The 20,221-nt window shown below is 39.1% G+C and overlaps 1 protein-coding gene across 3 annotated transcripts in view; it reads right to left on the reverse strand.

Annotated features, from left to right (window-relative positions):
• The window catches only part of NLGN1 (neuroligin 1), an 862,047-nt gene that overhangs the window by 672,747 nt on the left and 169,079 nt on the right, over nt 1-20,221 (reverse strand). The window contains exon 1 of one of the 3 annotated variants that reach the window (XM_087440009.1): nt 18,199-18,368. The exons of the other annotated variants lie outside the window; for them this stretch is intronic. The gene's annotated coding sequence lies outside the window, so the exon portion shown is untranslated. Of the gene's footprint in view, nt 1-18,198; nt 18,369-20,221 lie in introns of those variants that run through there. 3 annotated transcript variants of the gene reach the window in all.

A 20,221-nucleotide genomic window follows, 5' to 3' on the forward strand; every position in this document is an offset into this window, starting at 1 on the left:
TAAGGAGATAAATGTCTTTCTTCAAGAATACTTCAGTCTGTGTTAATTCAAATACCTTTGCTGTGAAAGCACATTAACATACAAAAGACGGGCTCAGACCATCCCATTCCTGCCTGAGAATTCCAGCATGTATAGAAGATTTAGCTACACAAACCCATTTCTGTTAAGAGTATATTATGCTTATTCTTGTACAGAATCGTGGTGGCTCACAGAACGACTGAGTCTTTCCTAGTCATCTTTTGGTGTTAAAAAGCACAATTTTGATATCTAAAATAGACAACTCATCGTAAGGTCTTAAAAGTCTCCATCACCATTTTTTATTCAGCCTGATTTTCAAGTACAGAGATTTCCAGAAGTTTTTCTTTACATAGTTGGTATCTCACTAATGTAAAAAGCACTTGTTTGGTTATTAACAAAATAACACTCCTTTTTGTACTCACAAACCCTTAACTGTGCTAAAAGAAAAGCAGCTCTTGTTTCCTACTGATGTGCTCCTATAACACAAATTGTGGAGATTAGAATTCTGTATGCCATGGTGAATTTTCGAATTCTAATAATCTTTAGCTTCTGAGGTTACAAAAATATCCCATTTTACATGGGCTTATCTGTATGGAGAACTATAGTACTGACCCCAAAGATTTTTCAGAAGTCACTATTATAGTAATGACAGTTGTCAAAGTCTAATGTAAAAACACAGCTTGTTTAAATTACTGAAATTTCAAATATTTACATATTTTATATATACATATAAATATATTTAAATATAAAAAATCTCAAATTTGTTGGCAGAGTTTTTTCCTATTTATTGGTGCTTCCTTAGTATAAGGCAAACCCTTAGCTTTTATGCATTTACATCTCTACAGCAACCCTATAAAACAGGTTCAACAGTTACCCCCTTTTTACTCATGAGGAACTGAGACTTACAAAGGTTAAATACCTTGGCCAAGGCCTCTCAGCTAATCAATAGCAGATTCAGAAGCCCTTTGGCATCTGATTTAAAGACCATCCTCTTGATCACGGCACATGATACAGTCTCTCAATTCTCAATTAACACTTAAAAAAATTGATCCTAGTGCATTTAAAATTGAATTGTAGAAGTGTTTTATGTTCCTTCAGAAGAGAGCATCTAGGTAAATACTCTTGACAATTTCACAGAAACAGACAAATTTAAATGATCTACTCTATTCCCACTGGAAGTTTAGATTTTATTTTGTTATATTTTTACCGTTTTCCTTTACAATGAATGCAGTGATTGATCGTTCATATATTTACACAAAATCATATTAAAATAATAAGTAACAAAAAAATCCCAACTTCATAATAGCCTAAATGTCCATTAATAGATATTGATAAATGAATTATGATAGATTCACAAATTGGAATTCTATACTTCAGTGAAAATAAAGGACCTAGATCTAAATATATCAACATAGATAAATCTCAAAATTTTTAAACAAAGCAAATTGCAGAAGATTGGGTACAGTAAAATACTATTTAAATAAAGCTTAAAATATGCAAAATAACCCATATATTATTCACAGATAAATATGTAGTAACAGGATATTTGTCATCCCTGGGTAAGGAGGAAAGGGTATGAAATTAGTTCTAGTAATTAATTAATAATAATTAATTGGCACTAAGATTGATAATCTGCAGTAAAGCCCTAAAAGACCACAATTAATTAACTACAGCAAGTTTTACAAATCTAAGATTTGATAGTGTTGGGTGATATACATGCACACACTCACCTTTGTTATCTCTGTATTTTTCTGTATGTTGAAATATTTTATAGTAAATACATTAAAATTAATGAGGTCACAAAAGCCTTACCTAGCAGACCAAGCAAAAAGATGAGCCTATCCATCCACACAAGACTAACTTTGTCTGACTTTGCAGTTAGTGGACATACTAGCTCACAAATCCCTCCATTATTCCTCCTTTTGGGTTAAAGTGTATGCAATTTTACTGAAAGAAATAAAATAAAAAATAAATAACATTTAAAAAGACACCACAAACGGGAATATATTATCGTACTTGCATTAATTCATCATAATAGCTGGTCCATCAACTAGTTTGTTCTTGAAGGACCCAGATCAAAGAGATGATGAGGGAAAAAGCAGAACTGCCTGGGACATTAGATAATCACAGTGGGTGACCACATTCATCCAATCTTTCATTCACTCAACAAACATTTATTGGGTATCTACAATGTATAAGCTATTATGCTAAATGTTATGAGAATTTAAAGACAAGTACAATCTAGTCATTGCTCCCAAGTAGCTACAATATTGTAAAGGAATAAGTCACATAAAAAACAGCTCTAACACAGGTTGGAATGTGACGTGTTCAATAAATACATGATAAATGGGGAAGTGGGATCCAGCAGGAAGTCTCTGACTTCTAATTTTACATAGCGTTGTATGTATGTTTTCAAAAATATTACCTATTTATCTTCTACTTTGCCATTTTATTGTTTGTTTTTATTTGTTTTATTGTTGAACCCAACTCCCACCCTAGTGAAATTCTTATTCAAGGGCAAGGATTCTGTGTTGTTGTTGTTTTAAAATATCTTTATACCCATCACAAAATCCATGTGAAACTCCTTTACATAGTGCAGGTAGGGGTAAATCTCAGCTGATCTGAACTAAGTACATGCTTATCACCAGAGCTGCATGGAGCTTGCCCAATGCTATACAATGGATTGTTGTTATTCACTGTGGTTATGTTCTATACAGTCACTGCAAACACTGAATTAGGGAATACGGATCCATTGCTCCTAGGGAAATACAGGTATATATACGTGTGCGTGTGTGTGCATATCCACACAAACATATGAATAAATACATATTTCACATCATTACAAATTATAATTTTAAACCCTAAAAACATTTCATCCTAGTAGATTCTATTTTCTTTATTTTACACAAGAGAAAACAAGATTCAGAAGTGTTAAGTGACTTGCCTGACGCCACCCCACTAACAAGTGCCAGAAGTGGAATTCAAACTCCCTCCAACTGGCCCCCGAGCTAGAGCTTCTTGCACTACACTGCACTGCCTCGACCTCCTCCATCCTCTGTTCATCTCTGCGTGAGACTGAACAAGAAGGCAGAGCATCACCTTACTTGACCTCAGCTGGAAATGTGCTCATATGGCAACTCAAATTTTTTGCTGCTTTGCTCATGTCTCTGAATGTCTGCAAAAGCACTATCAGTATTGACTTTGGGGTTACAAATAAATTATAGTGAACAGGCAAATTTGCAAATACAGATCCAGGAATAATGAAGACTGACTGTATTAACTAAAGATAAATAATGTTTTATACCTATGGGTCTATGAGTTGTTTTGATGTCAGAACATATCAGTTTGTCAACAAGGCTCAGTACTAATAATTGGATTTAAGAATTGGATTTAGTAACAATAATTTAATAATAATTGCATTTAATAACAACTGGTTTCAGTGGAGTGCGGTGGCTTTCAAGGGGCAAAGCTGGCCATGTAACTGGAATGTGCTTATGTGACCAGCTCACTGTAAATGAACCTGACCACCAGTAGATGTGGGGCTTCCTATACCAAGATGTTTCACATGCACATGATGGTGGTTCAAGACCTAGAGACAACAGGTGTCCTGTGTAACCCAGCAGCGGGAGAACAAAGAAGCCTGAGTCTGAGATTTCCAGACCGCTATTCAATGCATCTCCTTCTCCTGTTGTTGCCCCATTGTATTCTTTGCCTGTAAAACAACTGTCCAATAAGTATAAACTATGTGAGCCCTGTGAGTCCTTTCCGTAACTGAACACTTAAAGTAACTAGTGTAATTAATTCACATAGTAAGTACTTAAAAACGGGATGAATAAACGAATGCAATCAAACAAAATGTTTTTAGGCTTTAAAAGAAGAGACAGGTCTACCTCAATTTAGAGGATTAGGAGAGAATTCATGAATCAGGGAGATTTGAGCTGGACCTCAGAGAATAGGATTTGGACAAACATTGATGGTTACAGAAGAGATCCCAGAGGGCACATTCTAGAAACAGTGGAAAGGATATGTAGTGGGACTGTGGTGCTCAACCTCCCTGGGGGCAGCTCACATTCCAAGGACTGGTCCACACCAGTGTAGAAAGGCCTGGCCTTCTTGCTTCAGAGCAGACTGACTCTGAGGGGTCATCCAGGCCTCAAAGCTCCCTGTGGAAAGGGCCAGAGAGAGGAGTTGGTTGTGATTCCCTCCCTCCCTCCCATGATCCAATAAACTTCCTGCAGGCAAATTTCCATCTCAGAGTCTTTTTATTTTTTTCCGTGGGAAACCTGATCTCTGACAGAAAGGAAAGAAGTCACCTTTGAAGGTACAGTTTAGTTTGGCCAGAACACAAAGTAAATGAGGTTGAGCATTGGATGAGACTGGAAAGGCAGGTTTCAGCCAAATCAAGCAAGCCCTTCATTAAAAGGCTAAAGAGTTTGGATTTTATTCACTGGATGATGAAAGCCATTAAATATTCCTAGCAGGGGAAGAGTATTATCAACTTTATTCACAAGAAAATTAAACTGGCAGTACTGAGGAGCAAGGACCTCCAAAGCAGTGTGTTCACACCCCACCACAAGATGACAGGAAGAGAGAAGGGAAGTAAACAGTTGAACTTCTGTGTATTGTAATTTTTTACATAAAGCAAAAAGAGAAAGAAAGCTTTGCTAATATGAATAAATGGTTTAATACCAGTGTCTCCACATGGTTGTGTGATGTATATAGCACTGGAGACATTCTTGGGGAAGTGGACAGCTCTACAATGCGGTAGGTTTGCCAGCAGTGGCATTTTGTTGCCGTTCTTGTCCCTTTTCGATGATGTATGAGAGTTTACATCATTGGATAAGTAGATTCATACATTTTTCATCATGCTGTAATTAAAGTACCCCTCACAAAATGGACTACTGGATTAAGTTTTGCCCACAGGATAAATATAGATTAAAGTAAATACTAGTAATGCAATCATAAGAATAAGAAACAAATAGAAATGAAACTTCTCCTACTTCTAGTACAAGCTCTTCTTTAGCCACATTACAAGATTAAAAACAACAGCTATCTAATCATATATAATAACTAAGTCAGACAAAAATATTTCAAAACATTAAGAAAACGACTTGAAATATGGATTATATCTTTCATTAGCTGTGAATTGTGCCCCAAGAACCTCTGTGTCTTGAGATACTGATGGAATGAAGGCACTACGATTTATAAGATATTAAAAAATACTGATTTTATCTTATCTTTTGATGTCTCTTTTAGTGTATATATTGCAATCTGATGATAGAGACATTTATGTAGGAGTATATGTATATATTTTATACCTTTTATGGTTTCGTCATCAAAAACAGGATTGTGTGATCACAAAGGTGTGGGAACCATTGCCTTAGTGAATGCACTGGTGGGAAGGAAACCAGAAACAATTTTATTTTCATGTTCAGTTTGAAGTATATCTGAATACATCCACATTTACATGAAAATGAGAACAAAAACAACTAATATTATAGATCACCAAGCCTTGTCCAAGCACTTCACATGTTTCATGTCATTTCGTCCTCCTAACAAACTTATAAGCCAAGTACTCTTACTTGAGATGGGGAAAAGGAGGCTTTAGGTGGTTAGATAACATTCTTATGGCCACAAAGATAGGAAAAGGCAGATCCAAGCAAGAAGCCTGGGACTGCCGGATTCTAAAGAACATGCCCTGGACCTTCATGATACACGACATTTTGCTTCGCTCCCCAGTCAGACTAACTCAGTGAAGTCATATGCTCAGTTTGAGGGTTTGAGGAGAGTGAAACACACAGGACACCAAGAGGAGGGAAATAAAAAGGCTGCTGAGCAGCTTGCAGGGGTGAATTAATAGGCATAATTTTGAGCAGCTCCCAACAGTTCGGTACTGAGACTTTCCAGCAACATTCTATGACCTGGGCCAGAAGGTAAAGGATAGAAGTTAAGACTGGCAATAAGCAAGGCAAGAATGGTAGAATTTCAAGGAGCAAAGGTTATGAGAAATGGTAATTCTAGGGTTGAAGAGATTAACTAAATCTGGGTAGGAAGATAAGCAGTACCCGAACGGTACAAGGAGAAAAAGTAAGAAAGAATCAGAACCAAGGATTATGAAGGGTCTACTCTGAGATGGGAATAGCAAAGTTCAAGACCTTGATCATGCAGAGGTTCAAGGGATGCCATGGCCCACGTTGTGGCCATACCGGCACATAGCCACTGAGAACCAATGTGGTGACAAGTATACTCTGCCTTGACCATCATTAATTAATAACTTGATTAATGGCTAGCACCAACGGGCACAGACTGGGGCCAAACAGTGAGCTAACTGCATTATCTCATTTAATCTTCTCTAGACACCACGAGTAGAGATTATTCTCATCTCCGTGTAAAAGACAATTGTATTGAAGATCAGAAACAGAAAGCTACTGAAACTTTTTTCAATAAAACAAGAACACAGTTTCATGAATATAGTGACAAACAGAAGGAGATAAGGCAGAAGAATTAATAGATTCTAAAGATAATTTTATCAAGAGCCTCCTTCTAGGAGAAAGAGTAGGCAGACCTCAATAGTTTCCCAGAGTTACATCCCAGTCTCCCCTCCACTGCAGAAAACATAAGCGGTTCTGTTTGTCCTCTTTCTCCTTAGGCTAGTTCCACTCTAAATGAACCTCTCCAATGATGAAAGAAAATAACAGAGAAAATAGAATGTCAAGGAGAAAAGGCAAACTAAAACTTGACAGTGATAGGTGAAAAAATTTTACCACGAAAACATTTTAAAGAATAGCAAGGAGAAAAATCATGAGTACATCACAGAGGTTATACCTGTAGCAAACTATCTTTGCAAAAACATAATACTATTGGAAGGCAGCACACAGCACTCGGAGCAGTGGTCAGTGAATTGGGTACAACTTGTTTACCAAGATCTTCCTCCCTGGAAAACACTCTCTCCATCAGTTTTTGCCTGGAGAGACTCAGCTAGCCTCCCTTTAGGCCTGGCTCAAATGTCAGTACTTCCTTCCCGGATCCTTCCAGCCACAAGAACACTCCATTATCTCAACTCTCAAAGCACTTGTTATCTTTCCTGTAACTGAACCTGTAGTACTTTTTTTGTGTGTGTGTGAGGCAGATTAGCCCTGAGCTAATATCTGTCGCCAATCCTCCTCTCTCTTTTTTTGTTTTTGTGCTGAGGAAGATTGGCCCTGGGCTAACATCCATACCCATCCTCCTCTACTTGATGTGGGACGCCGCCACAGCATGGCTTGATGACTGGTGCGTAGGTCCGTGCCCAGGAACCAAACCTGCGAACCCTGGGCAGCCAAAGCAGAGTGCACGAGCTTAACCATTATGCCAGCAGGCTGGCCCCTGAACCTGTAGTACTTTTATTCACAGTAATTTGTAAACTCAGATTCCATCTTTATTCTTACATTCTTACACTATTTAGTGCCAGGCATTGGAGAGGCCAATGTAACATGATAGACGTGGTGCTGATTCTCATGGAGACTAAAGTCCAATGGGGAAGACAAACTTTATGTAAATAAATCACACAGATAACTATTTAGTCATCAATGCTTGTCCAAGAAGCTTAATGCAGCATGCTCTGAGGGGAGATTTAATGAGGCTGGAGTGGGAAGGATGATCTTCCTGAAGAAGTGATCTGTAAACTGGGTTCTGAAGGATGAGTAGGAGTTGGCAGGTGAAGACCAGAGGACAAAGTGTCCACAGAGGCAAGAGGAGACCCAAATGCTGTGAAGCCTGGGGCTTTCCAAGAACAAAGAGATCACTGTGACTTGAGAGAAGGGTGAGGCATCAGGCTAGAGAGGAGCTAACAATTCAAGAATTTCTAGACCATTTTACGGATGTGAGATCTTATCCCAAGTATGATGAGAAGAATTATAATCACAAAAATGACACGATCAGATTAGCCTTACACTTCGAGAATGGAGGTTATGGCTTTTGAACTGTTGATTTTTAATAACCAAACCCAGAACAATTCATTACATTGTAGGTCATCAGAAAATATTTCTTTGAATAACCCATTCATTCGTTATATTATTTTTCATCAATTAACCCTACCCTCAGATTTTATTTATCCATCCGTCTGTGATGCTTGACCTCAGTGAAGGCATTATCTTAATTAGAGTTGTAGCAAGAAGGGGTAAAACAGAGATGAGGTGGAAACAAATAAAAGTACAATGAAAATCCCTCATCACGCAGAGGTGCACATAACTAGTGGCTAATTCCATTATTGTTTGGCAAGAAATGAGATTCTAAGATGGCATAACGGCTTTTCTGACAACACAAAGAAAAAGAGATCAAAGTGTTATCATTTCCTTCTGCGTTCCACAAGTGAATATTTCTGCTATGACCATCATTACAACTAATGGCTAAATATTGGAGAGTTTCTTGTTTGTTTTGTTTTTTTGGGGGTGGGGTAGCTGAAACAAGCCACTTCCCCCCCCCCCAAAGCCCCAGCAGATAGTTGCACATCATAGCTGCATATCCCTCTAGTTGCTGTATGTGGGACGCGGCCTCAGCATGGCCGGAGAAGCGGTGCGTCGGTGCGCGCCTGGGATCCGAACCCGGGCCGCCAGCAGCGGAGCACGCACACCCAACCGCCAAGCCACGGAGCTGGCCCACAAGCCACTTATTTAACTATATAAAAGGTTTTACTTTCTGTTTACTCTGAACCTACTATCACAGAGAATCTCCAAGCATTAATTGTTAAATCTAAAATCTACTTGGGAGTCCTGACTTTGAAATGAACAAGAAGGTGAAGGGGGTGAGAGGCAGGAACCGATAAGACGGGATGGTTAAAAAAAAGCATGGGCAATAGTTTTGATATACATGTAAAATACTGCAGGACACATTTTTAAAACCAATTGATGACCCTATGATCCCCTAGGAAAAAAAAGAGTAATTGGTCAAAAGCTCAGGAGAGACAGCCAGGTGGAGCTGATTACTTCCCTTGATATTACATTGATGCTTTTCTCTGAAAGCAACCACTTTTGGGTCACAAGTCATTGTTTCCAGAAGCAACTTAATTACGCCTGCCAGTATCTTTATAGAGAAAATAGCACAACATAGGAGCGGTGCGACATTCTCAATTCATTATTTAAACTTATTTTTGTTTCTAGTGAGTTGCTGTGTCTGCGAAGAGTGGAGAATTGTCATTCCTGGTGCCTTGCTTAATTAAAGTCCTCTTTAAAATATCCCTTGTTGCCAGAGAATAGCTACAACTTTGGCAGAGGCAGTGCTAAGTTTCTCAGCATGGCCCTGTGCCAGGGTGTGTCAATCTTGACCCCTTGAAGGATGATTAGCAGAGAGGGGGTAGTTAAACCTTTGTGCCCATTCAGTCCCAGGCTTCTGCTGGAATTGGCAAATACTATAGTGACTATTGTTTAAGGAGTAACTGTCTACTAGGAACTGGACTAAGACCACCAACTCCTTCCACATAAGGCACCAAACAACAATAAAGGCTTCCTGTCACTCCTGACCTGGCTTAGAGCTCAACCAGTGCCCCAAAGGGAAAAGAACATTACAATTGCAATCTTCTTCAGCTATCCACATCTTTTATTTTCCCTTCACATTACAGCTTTATTAATATTAACAATAACAAAATTCAAAACAATGCTCTATTCATGGGCAATTTGTGTAACAGAACATCAATGAATAGATATTTGCAAGAATTTAATATACACGTGGAATATAAGATGCTAAATGAATTCACCACTCAATTTTGTTTAAAAATTGAGTAATAGGGATCTTGAAATTACAAAGTGTTAAAAAAAAATGAAAAAAGTCTTATATAATGACCAAAACACCAAACTTCATTATATTTTAGATCTTATTGTCCATGTTCCAAGAGTTTGAAATAATTTCAAGTGCTTCCAGAGTTCCTCGAGATATATTTTCTTCATGGCAGAAAATAACTCTAATGTATGTTTTGGTAAATTATAACCAGAAATAATCCTATTACACTTGTTAGTCTTGATAAAATAATTTATCAAAATAGTAAATAAAGTATATACAAAAAATACTAAAAAGTTTCCATTATTATTTGTCTTTCATTAAAATTCATATATTCCTTTCCACTTTTGGAGTTTTGCACATAACTTCAAAATATCTATCAATTCAAACCACAATTGATTTATGTTAAGAAAAAATTAAAAGCAAAAATGAAGACACCAAGTATTAAGCAAGAGGTTGCATATTTAGTTGTTAACATCCAAGGCTAGAACCAGGTCTCTTCATTCATTTAACAAATAGTTATTGGTCACCAGTAACACGCCAAGCACTGTTCTAGGTGCTGGAGAGAAACACATACAACTTTGAAAAACCAGACAAAAATCCCTGCCGTCATGGAGGTTATAGAGACTACTACTATTGTACTGTTTCAGCATGCAACGTGTTTTACCTTCGTATATTCAATAACTCCTCAGATGTTATTACTAAAGACCACAGCTCTAAATAATAGGAGCTTTTGGCATCAATCTCATAGTAATACATACATTAGAACACTTGGCACAGTTAAAGGTAATGAAACTAGTGACTTTTTTTTACCCATCAGAAAAAGGATAGCTAACACTGTCACTTGTGTGTAAAGTTTTGGACAGCTAAGTAATATAGATTTAAATTAAAAATGACATGCACTGACTTGAAACATAATGGTTACTGAAGTGAACCTTTATTCCTTTTAGCCTTGTGGTTAACTATTAAATGACTCAAGTATCATTTTCAGGTGCAAATATTGCAACAACTGTTGGTCGATGTCATGTAGTAATCACTGTTTTCCTGGTCTGTTCTGTCATAAGAGGAATGGTTGTCCTATGGGGGAAACTTATACTAGTGATAATCCCAAGTTAGTTTCTATCAAATCAATATTCATTGACTTCATGTGTGACCTTGTTGAATTTCCAAGCATAGTGAGTATTCCATATGACAATATGAAAGTATTCACCATAACTATTAAAAAAAAGGCAACAAGAATTTTCAATTCACTTCGAAATGTTACAACTAACCTCTCTTTTTCTGAAGACTCAACATTCATTGGGTGTGTCAAGAAAAGAAGGAAAAGAAATCTACTGTTACACATAAGTGATGCCAAATATCTGTATAAAGAATAAATTAGTATATCAATTGGATGTTTCCAAAAAGGCAGTTGTTGAAGAACATATATAAGACCTTCATATTATTGCCCGACTTCTTCACTCTTTCCAGAATGTATCTATGTTAGTTAGATACAAACAAAATGTAAGAAAACCATATTCTAAGAAAATATTTGCCCAAGATTCTATCTCCTCCACAACTTCTGCCCCCACATACACAACCACTACCAAATAAATAAATAAGCAAGCAAACAAATAAATAAATCTACTTAATTTCTAAATTATGCCAAAAATTAAACAGAATTATAGGTGCAGATAAATGGATACATAAGCAGCTCTCTTACTGAAGCATCACTTACAGCACATCTAAAGGGATGGCAGGGGCGTGGGTACATAGCTCTAATTGCAGACAAACGTGGTGTTAGAAAAGTAGGCTACAGAAAAAGAAAAGGTTACTGTGTGACCTATCTCAAGGGAACTAGCATTATATTCAAAACGCATGGCTGGATACATAGTTAAAATACTAAACTAAAATTTCTATAGAAACCAGAGAAAAGTGAAAACACCGTGAAAAAGTACACATTCTTCGATTTCAAAAGTCAAAACCAAGCTCATCAACCTAAAGGCAGGTCTTAAGATGTCAACTGCATTAAGTAGATCTAGTCTCAGCCCGGAACTTTATTTTCCGTGATGTATCCCTGTGGTTTTTGATTTTACATCTGTAGCAGTAACTTAACTTGCATTTGGTCCAAAATGAATATCATGCTCAACTTGTTTTTCTTAATTAAACTGCCTTTAGCAGTCCCTAATATGTGTATTATTAAAACTCATTAGTCCCATTCACGCTCGCCTGTCATTTTTTGGCTACACATTCATATATCGAAGTGCTCTGTTGCTATATATAGGAAGGAAATTAAACAATAAATATGAGGACTTGAACATTTTATGAGTGTCAGGATGAGAGAGTGCCTGAAGGCCCATAAGGTTTCACACAAAAGAGGCATTACTGCTAAAGCTAACACGCTGACACATCTCTGATCTATAAAGTCTGCAGTAACGGCAGCAGTAAAGCGTTTTGCCATTGACTAGAATTTCTCTTACATGCAACGGAAATAGGCACAGAAGAGATTATATTGACTGTTATAAAAAGAATTCATATAAAATCCCCCCAAAGTTTAATGTCTAATAATTTCAAATGCCTGGAGTGATTTACTAGTTTTCTCTGACTTCAGTAAAACTTAAGAGTTAGCAGTCTTTTTTCTCTTTAACACAGGCTTTCTACCAAATAGGTGGGGGTTTTTTTTTGGTTGGGGGGTGGATCTTGAAGGCAGAGATAATTCATATCTTTTTATAGCAATATTTTACATTGTCAAGGCAATTCCATTAATAAGAAAGCAAAAATAATCTGTTACTGTTAAGTAATCATTTTCCAAAACAGTTGAGAATGTTGCTATCCCACAAGATTAAGAGGTCAGCTACCTCAAAATGTTTTGAATTATCTTTCAAAAGGTATTAAAAAGGATACCCTAGATTCACCACAAGTGTTCACTATGTTCGATTTTTTATTTTTCTGGGCTTTGCAAATCTGAGATATTAAAAATTAAACTTTTAAACTAACTGAAACAATTTTTTTTTGTGCATTTCTCAATAAAGCAAGAGTGATGGAAGATTTGCATTTGGGGGATGCCATGTGTTCAATTTCAACAAATCATGAAAAAAGGATTGCCCTTTTCATTTTGCTTTCAATTAAGAGTGTGTAGTAATTTCCTTTAAAAAAAAAATCAGTTAATGTAAAATAACATTTAACTGCATTTAATCATCTCAAAACCACAGAAGTAAGCTGAAGCAAATGTGTTTGCTCCCCCGAGGGTTAGGCCAGTTAGAACACACGGGAAGCTTCTGAGGGGCAAGTGCAGCTGTCAAGCAAAGTTCCACTGCATGCAACATCACTCTCTCCACAGTGATAAGCTTTGGGGAATCCAATGCTATTTCTTGTCACATACAGGAGGAACTGTGCTTGCAATTTTCAGGGCTAATTGAGAGCTTCCATCCCTTTACCTCAAACTACCACCTTCTGTGTTATTCTGTAGCCAAACTGGAACAGCTGATCAAGGCCACCAAGTTCTTTTTAACAATCATGACCAAAAATATGTACTTGGATAAGGTAAAGCAAAGTGTAATTAATTTTCTAATTACACTTCAGGTAATTTTCTCCAGGTTTTTCAATAGTTCTTCGAGTGATCCATTCCATTAGTGGAGAGTATTTATGTAACTGGGTACCTTCCTCTTCATTTACTGCCTTCAGCTTTAAAAACTTTTGTGGTGTGTGATTTTGTGTGTTTTTATTTCCATCGTATTGACCTTCCAAAGTGGATCTATTCCCTGCAAAGTTTACCAAAGTTTTGCGTAGGAACTGCCTGAAGAAAGTAAGAGTGGGCCAAAGTTTCCCCCTTTCCATTTTCACTGCCAAGAGAACGGAACGAGGGAATAGAAAGTATTGATTATTCTTGACAGAGAAAAATATTGTTCGGCCATGACAAAGGCACTTTAGGCTGAGTCTTCTGCTTTAGCACTATGGCACGTGCCGTGACCACTGGTTCAATGGTTGTGAAATGTGCAAATTAACTTTTAAGAGGCTCTCCTTTTTCACGTTTCATATTCGCCGTCTACTTTTATATCAACATTATATTCTCTACTAGCCTAAAAAGCGAAGTCCCAGCCCATCTCCCATTTGCCTTCATTATTTACTTACGATTATCATCTAATACATTATTTGCTAGCTGTCTTTTTTTATTAATTTAAACTTTGAAAAAAGATGTTAAACATTACTGGACTGTATGGCTAGGATCAGTGGCTAGAATGTAGAATGTACCAATACACAGAACATCCATTCTTCTAGTTCACTCTGCACACGAACCATGTGACTTAGAGCTGCTTAAAAAATAAAGGTAAATCTAGCCTCTCAGATACCTCCTTAAAACTAACAATTGGGCTTGCAGAAACTATGTCTTGCTACTTTTATCATCTTTAGACAAGCTTACACAAAACCTGCAGAAATAGCAAATATCTAACTTTTCCACTGTAGAATTCTTGGAAGACAAAAGTTTTATATTTTGCTATTTAATCTTGAAAAAGAAAAAGGAACGGCATTGTGCTTGTTTCAGAATTTATATTTAGGAAACACATATACACACACAAATCCACGAAGAAAGTTCGGGGAGGCTCTTCTTTTCATAGCAGAATGTCTGATGTATCTGAAATTCCTGGAATAAGTCCCGGGAGGACAGAGCTTCAGATGACATTGAAGAGTTGCCTTTCAATGAGTTTACACATAAAGGAGAGGCTTCAACACTAAAACCATAGAGGTATCTACATGTATTTCATAATCTGTAAACAAAAACCCCTGAAAAAATATTTGATGCTTTTCTTTAAAAGGTTAAAATGTACAAAATACATTATTTTATATTTTAACAATTAGCTATCTCCATTTTATTCGAATGCATTTGGATGTCTGAAGGTTTAAAATTTAACGAATTGGCCATAAATAGAAAAAGCCAACTAAAATTAGGATGTTGAGGTGTCAGAAGGCATATAGGAGTGGGGGGTGTTCATCACCTATTTAACACCTATATACATATTTAAAATAAATCATTTCTTTATATGTAATTGTTCTGAACCTATGCGGACTCCAAAATTGCTTCAAAATAATATACTTTTCTGGATTCCAAAGCAACTTTTAGTTTCCTAAGTCAATGAATATTCACTCCTTTGAGTGATTAATTTTCATTATATCTGCTGAAATTGGTTTTCCCTCTGCAAATAAAGATGAGCTTTTCTTGAAAGCTATAAAATCAAAAAAATAAAAAGGAAAAAAATTCCCCTGAATCCAGCAGCAAGAAAATGTCTGGGAACGCGCGCACCGCTCAGTCGGAAAGACAAGCCGGTAAACAGCGAGGCAGCCAGGGAAGGGATGCATCAGAAATGCAGCCGGCCGCCCGGCGCACTCGCCAGCCTGGGCCCTCGGCAGAAAGGCTGCAACGCCTTCCTGGACTCGTCCCACTCGAAGAAAGTTACCTCGGACTGCATTATGCAAAGTCGTGCAAGTGAATTACAAGACAACATGTGTGGCCAGTCACACTGTCTCTATCCGATGCAGTGACCTGTAACCCTTTAGTGTTCGGCTGAGAGAAGCGGGAGGCGGGAAGGCGAAGGGAGAAGGAGAGGGAGGGAGAACCAGACAATATGAAAACAACCAATTCCGCCTGCAAAATTCCCCTAGAAACCCAGACAGCCACGAAACCTCCGCCGAGGTCGCGGCGATTTCTACTTGGGCTTTTCCCCTCCACATGCAGGTTTCCCAAGGCATCGCCGCCGCCTCTCCTTAAAGTATCAGTAGGTGAAAGCACTGGATCCAAGAGGGATAGCCCGACTGAGAGATTTTCAATGCAAAGTTGAGAGCTTGGAGGGTCGCTTCGCTTCCCCACCGACGCCACAAAATAAGGTTCTTAAGCACGATCTAGGCAGCTCCCTTAGCAATGCACCCGCAGATGCGCGACGTGGTTTTACATCCCCCTTCTCTTCTCATTTCACAGGCTCCGCGACCGCAGCACCTTCAGCGCAGCGGCACACAAACCCAGGCAGCCCCTCCCGATAAAAGACCCCCAAACTTACCCTCAGTAAGATAAATCCACAGAGGGAGCCCCCACATCTTCCTCCAGTCCCCTTCCAATAATTCAAGGAGGCAGTTTCTACAACACTTCGCCGTCAAATTCAAGCTGAATTGGTCCAAGTATTTACCAGTTTGTAGGCGCTTTCTGAGAATCTCGAGCACTCGGTAATTCTTGTTTCAGAATTCAAGATGCTTCCTTTTTTTTTTTTTTCTTCTTTAAGCAGCCGCAACACCAGTTTTGCCCCCCCCCCCGTTTTTTAATTCACCCACGGACACTTCCAAAACGTGTGGATTGATCCTTTCTTCTCTCCAGATGCAACCACGATCCAGAATCCTCAGGACCCAGAGCCACCTCCATATAAATCCGACCACCAGGCAAGAAACACAAATGATCAAACAACGTTACTTCTTTCAGCTGCAATCAGATAATCCTACTAATCCAATAGATTTATCTCGATTGGAAATCGCCCTCAAAAATGAATCCCTGGTGCTGACGTCCAGTAGAGCGATTTCGTAGCCCTGTTCCGGTGACCGAAAGAACTGTGGTTTCTTTCTTTCTTCTTTTTTAAAATCTTTTTGGATTCTGGGTGCACTGTTCGCAAAAAAATGCCGAGGACCCTGGTTTTCCCCTAATATAGGTTTCTACTCCAAATCGGTGCAGGATGAAAAATGGTACAAAGATACCCCTAGTGGCCCGAGGTGATATTGCAGGCATCTCACTTTTTTTTTTTTAATCCTCTCTCTCCACCTTTTTTTTTCCTCTCCGCCTGTAGATAACTGGCTGCTATAGAAGTTAAACAAGAAGGCGGCTGAACGGAGATTAACATGAATAGTATATGACTACTTGAAAAAAATCATCTGATCTTTCTTCTTCGTTTTACTTTAAAGACTGAATCTTCTGTGCTTCTGTCTCCCTACTATTCCACCTTTTTTCTACAGAATTTTCCCCACTGGCATTTAGTAGCTAAAATGGCAATTTGAGGAAGCTAGTGATTTCAAAGCAAATGTAGTTGTTTCTTGAATAACTATAGATATCAAAAGAAGCCTCAGTCTTCCTGAGATATGCTGCTTTTATAAAAACCTCTAACATTTTGTTTCCTTTAAAGGAATATGATTATATATATATATATTTTTAGACAATCTTTTCTCATTTTGCCATTTTGATGTTCATTCAGCAGAGCAGATGATGGCTGTTGTGAGCCTATAGTCGAAGAGCAAGACCTAAGGGTCATGATATAGACCTCAATGTTGCTCACCTGAATCCTCTGCAATTCAATGACCTCAAGATTACTACTAGCATTTTTGACAGGTTTTAGAAAAAAAGAGCCACTGCAATGAATTTCAGGAGTCCATTTTGGTAAGCAATATTTCATAAACTTCACCGTGCCTACCAATAACCGAGGAATCTTTTAAAAATGAGGATTCTGATTTGGTAGGACCAGGCAAGGGATGAGATTCTGCATTTCTAACAAGCCCTCTGACCACACACACTGATTATCAAGGGGCTAGTAAACTTGGGAAGCAGGATTCACTTTCATGCTTATGGGTAGAGTAGCTGCAAAGACTCCACGATTTTCTTTCTTAACTGACTAAATAAGCCTTTTTTAGTGCACAAGCTGTTAAGGAGTCAAGAGACTTTCTTTCTACCACTGATTTTGCTATCAATTGGCCATGTGACTTTGACCACTTTTTGGCCCATGGTTAATTTATCTATTAAAATTAAAGAGTAAACCCAAATAAATGAACAAATACACCTGTTCCTGAATGGGAGACTCAATATTGTATATTAATCTATAAAGTTACTGTAATTATTATTAAAAGCCCACTATAGTTATTCATGGAACTTGAAAAGTTAATTCTAAAATGTGTTTGCAAAAGCAAAGGGTCGGAATCTGATCTCGAGTCAAGATGGCGGCGTAGGCAGACTCTGAACTCACCTCCTCCCGTGGACACAGCCAATTTACAACTACTCGTGGAAAAATTACCCCTGAGACAGAACTGAAAACTGGATAAGAAGAACTCCTGCAACAACAGACAATCCTAACTGAGGTAGAAGAGTCAGAGACTCCCTTCCGGAGAGGAAAAACGCCGCCTTCACAAGCCGCCAGCTTCACGGGCGCTGGGAGCAGCTCACAGGTACGCAGCCTCCCTGGAGGCGCGGGGCCCTGAGCCAGGAGCGCCCCACCTGCGGGCATTTTATGGACCCAGCACAATCGAGACCAGCGGCATAATATCTGACTTTGCCTGCTATTAAAACATTGGGGAGCACCCCCAGAAAACCCGGTTCACAAAGAAACTAAAACTGGCTCTTAAAGGGCCCGCGCGCAAACTCACCCGTTTCAGAAAGCATCCTAAAATCACCAGAAAGAAAGTTGCACAGTGCTGTGGTGAAAAGAGACTCACCTAATAGGCCCTGAGTGCATCTCGGTGAGGGGTGAGACATCTCCAGGGACTGGGACATTGGCGGCAACCATTGTTGTGGCCTGGTGTGGGCGTGCTGACACAGACGCCATTGGAGTTCTCCCTGAGGCCTGCTAGCCCAGGTCTGCCCCACCCGCTAGAGCACGGATTTAATCCAGCTCAGCGAGGGCAGGCAGCCCACCTTAGAGACTGACCCCACCCAACAACAAGCCCTCAGGCAACTTGTGGACCTGCATAGATTGGTGAATAGATTCTCTGCAGCCTGGCAACTGAGCCAACTTTAGCGGGGCAGGGTGTGCACAAGGAGCCGGTGGAGAGTGTGGGGCCGTGGCAGAGTGTATGGGGCTCCTGCCGTGGAGAGACTGGGTCCTCTTGGGGAGGTCGGGGCGCTCACACGGGGCAGGACTGTGTTGACTGTGTGTGTGGACCTGTGGGAAGCAGGGCTTGTCAGCTGCAGAAAACGTGTGCTTCTCAAAGACCCACATAGAGGATTTGCCACACCTTCCAAAGCCTTAAACAATTGGGTGCTCCTGTGCCTGAGGCCAGCCCCACACAGCTGCAATCCTCAGAGAGCTGACAAGAGACCTAATAGGCTATAGACTTACAGCAATGGTAAGGCCCTGAACCTAACAACCTGCCATGCTGGGGGCCTACTCACTTAAAAGAAATACTGCAACACAAATGTGGTATTAGACCTTGCAGCCAACTGTGCTGGGGCTCCCCACATCTGATAAAGAGACTGAAGGGCCCACAACAACTACAAGCAGCTGAGCATTACAACACCTGGCCAGGAGCATAACTCGGCCTCCCTGGGTGCCTACAGGGAGAGCAAACAGGCCACAACAGAAGGACACATGTAGCCCACATAGGGGTCACCCCTGGAACATTGAGAACTGAGGGAAGCACACTGGAAGCCTCCTAAGGCATCACTTACATAAGGTCACCTATCCAAGAGCAGGAGACGTAGCTGACCTACCTAATACATAGACACAAGCACAGGGAAAGAGGCAAAATGAGGAGGCAAAAGAATACATTCCAAGTAAGGGAACAGGACAAAACCCCAGAAAAGGAACTAAGTGAAACAGAAATGAACAACCTACCTGACAGAGAGTTCAACCTAAGAGTGTTAAGGATGCTCACTGATCTGGGGAGAAGAATAGATGAACTCAGTGAGAATGTCAACAAAGAAATGGAAGATAAAAAAAAGAACCAATCAGAAATGAAGAATACAATACTGGAAATGAAAAATTCATTAGAGGGACTCAAAAGCAGAGTAGAGGATACAGAAGAACAGATCTGTGAGCTGGACGAAAGACTAGAAGAAATTACCCAAGGTGAACAGGTAAAAGAGAAAAGAATTAAAAAGAGTGAGGACAGTCTAAGGGACCTCTGGGACAACATCAAGTGCACTAACATCCGTGTTATAGGTGTCCCGGAAGGAGTAGAGCGAGACAAAGGGGTAGAGACTCTATTTCAAGAAATAATAAATGAAAACTTCCCTAAGGAAGGAAACAGACATCCAGGTACAGGCAGCACAGAGAGCCTCAAACAAGATACACCCAAAGAGGCCCACACCAAGACACATCATAATCAAAATGTCCAGAATTAAAGATAAAGAGAGAATCCTAAAAGCCGCAAGAGAAAGTCAAGTTACATACAAAGGAAACACCATAAGGCTATCAGCTGACTTCTCAGCAGAAACCTTACAGGCTAGAAGAGAATGGCACAATATATTTAAAGTGCTAAAAGGAAAAAACTTACAGCCAAGAATACTCTACCCAGCAAGGTTATCATTCAAAACGGAAGGAGAGATCAAAATGTTCCCAGACAAGCAAAAATTAAAGGAGTTTGTCACCAAGAAACCAGTGCTACAAGAAATGTTAAAGGGACTGATTTAAGGGGAAAAGAGAAGACCACAAATAGGAAAAATTATCTATTTCCATGATAAGAGAGTAATGGATACAAATGCACAAAAAAAAGATTAGATATGATATCAAAAACATAA

The sequence above is a fragment of the Ceratotherium simum genome, chromosome 15 (assembly GCF_057802395.1).
Source record: "Ceratotherium simum simum isolate JZ-2026a chromosome 15, ASM5780239v1, whole genome shotgun sequence".
NCBI lineage: Eukaryota > Metazoa > Chordata > Mammalia > Perissodactyla > Rhinocerotidae > Ceratotherium > Ceratotherium simum.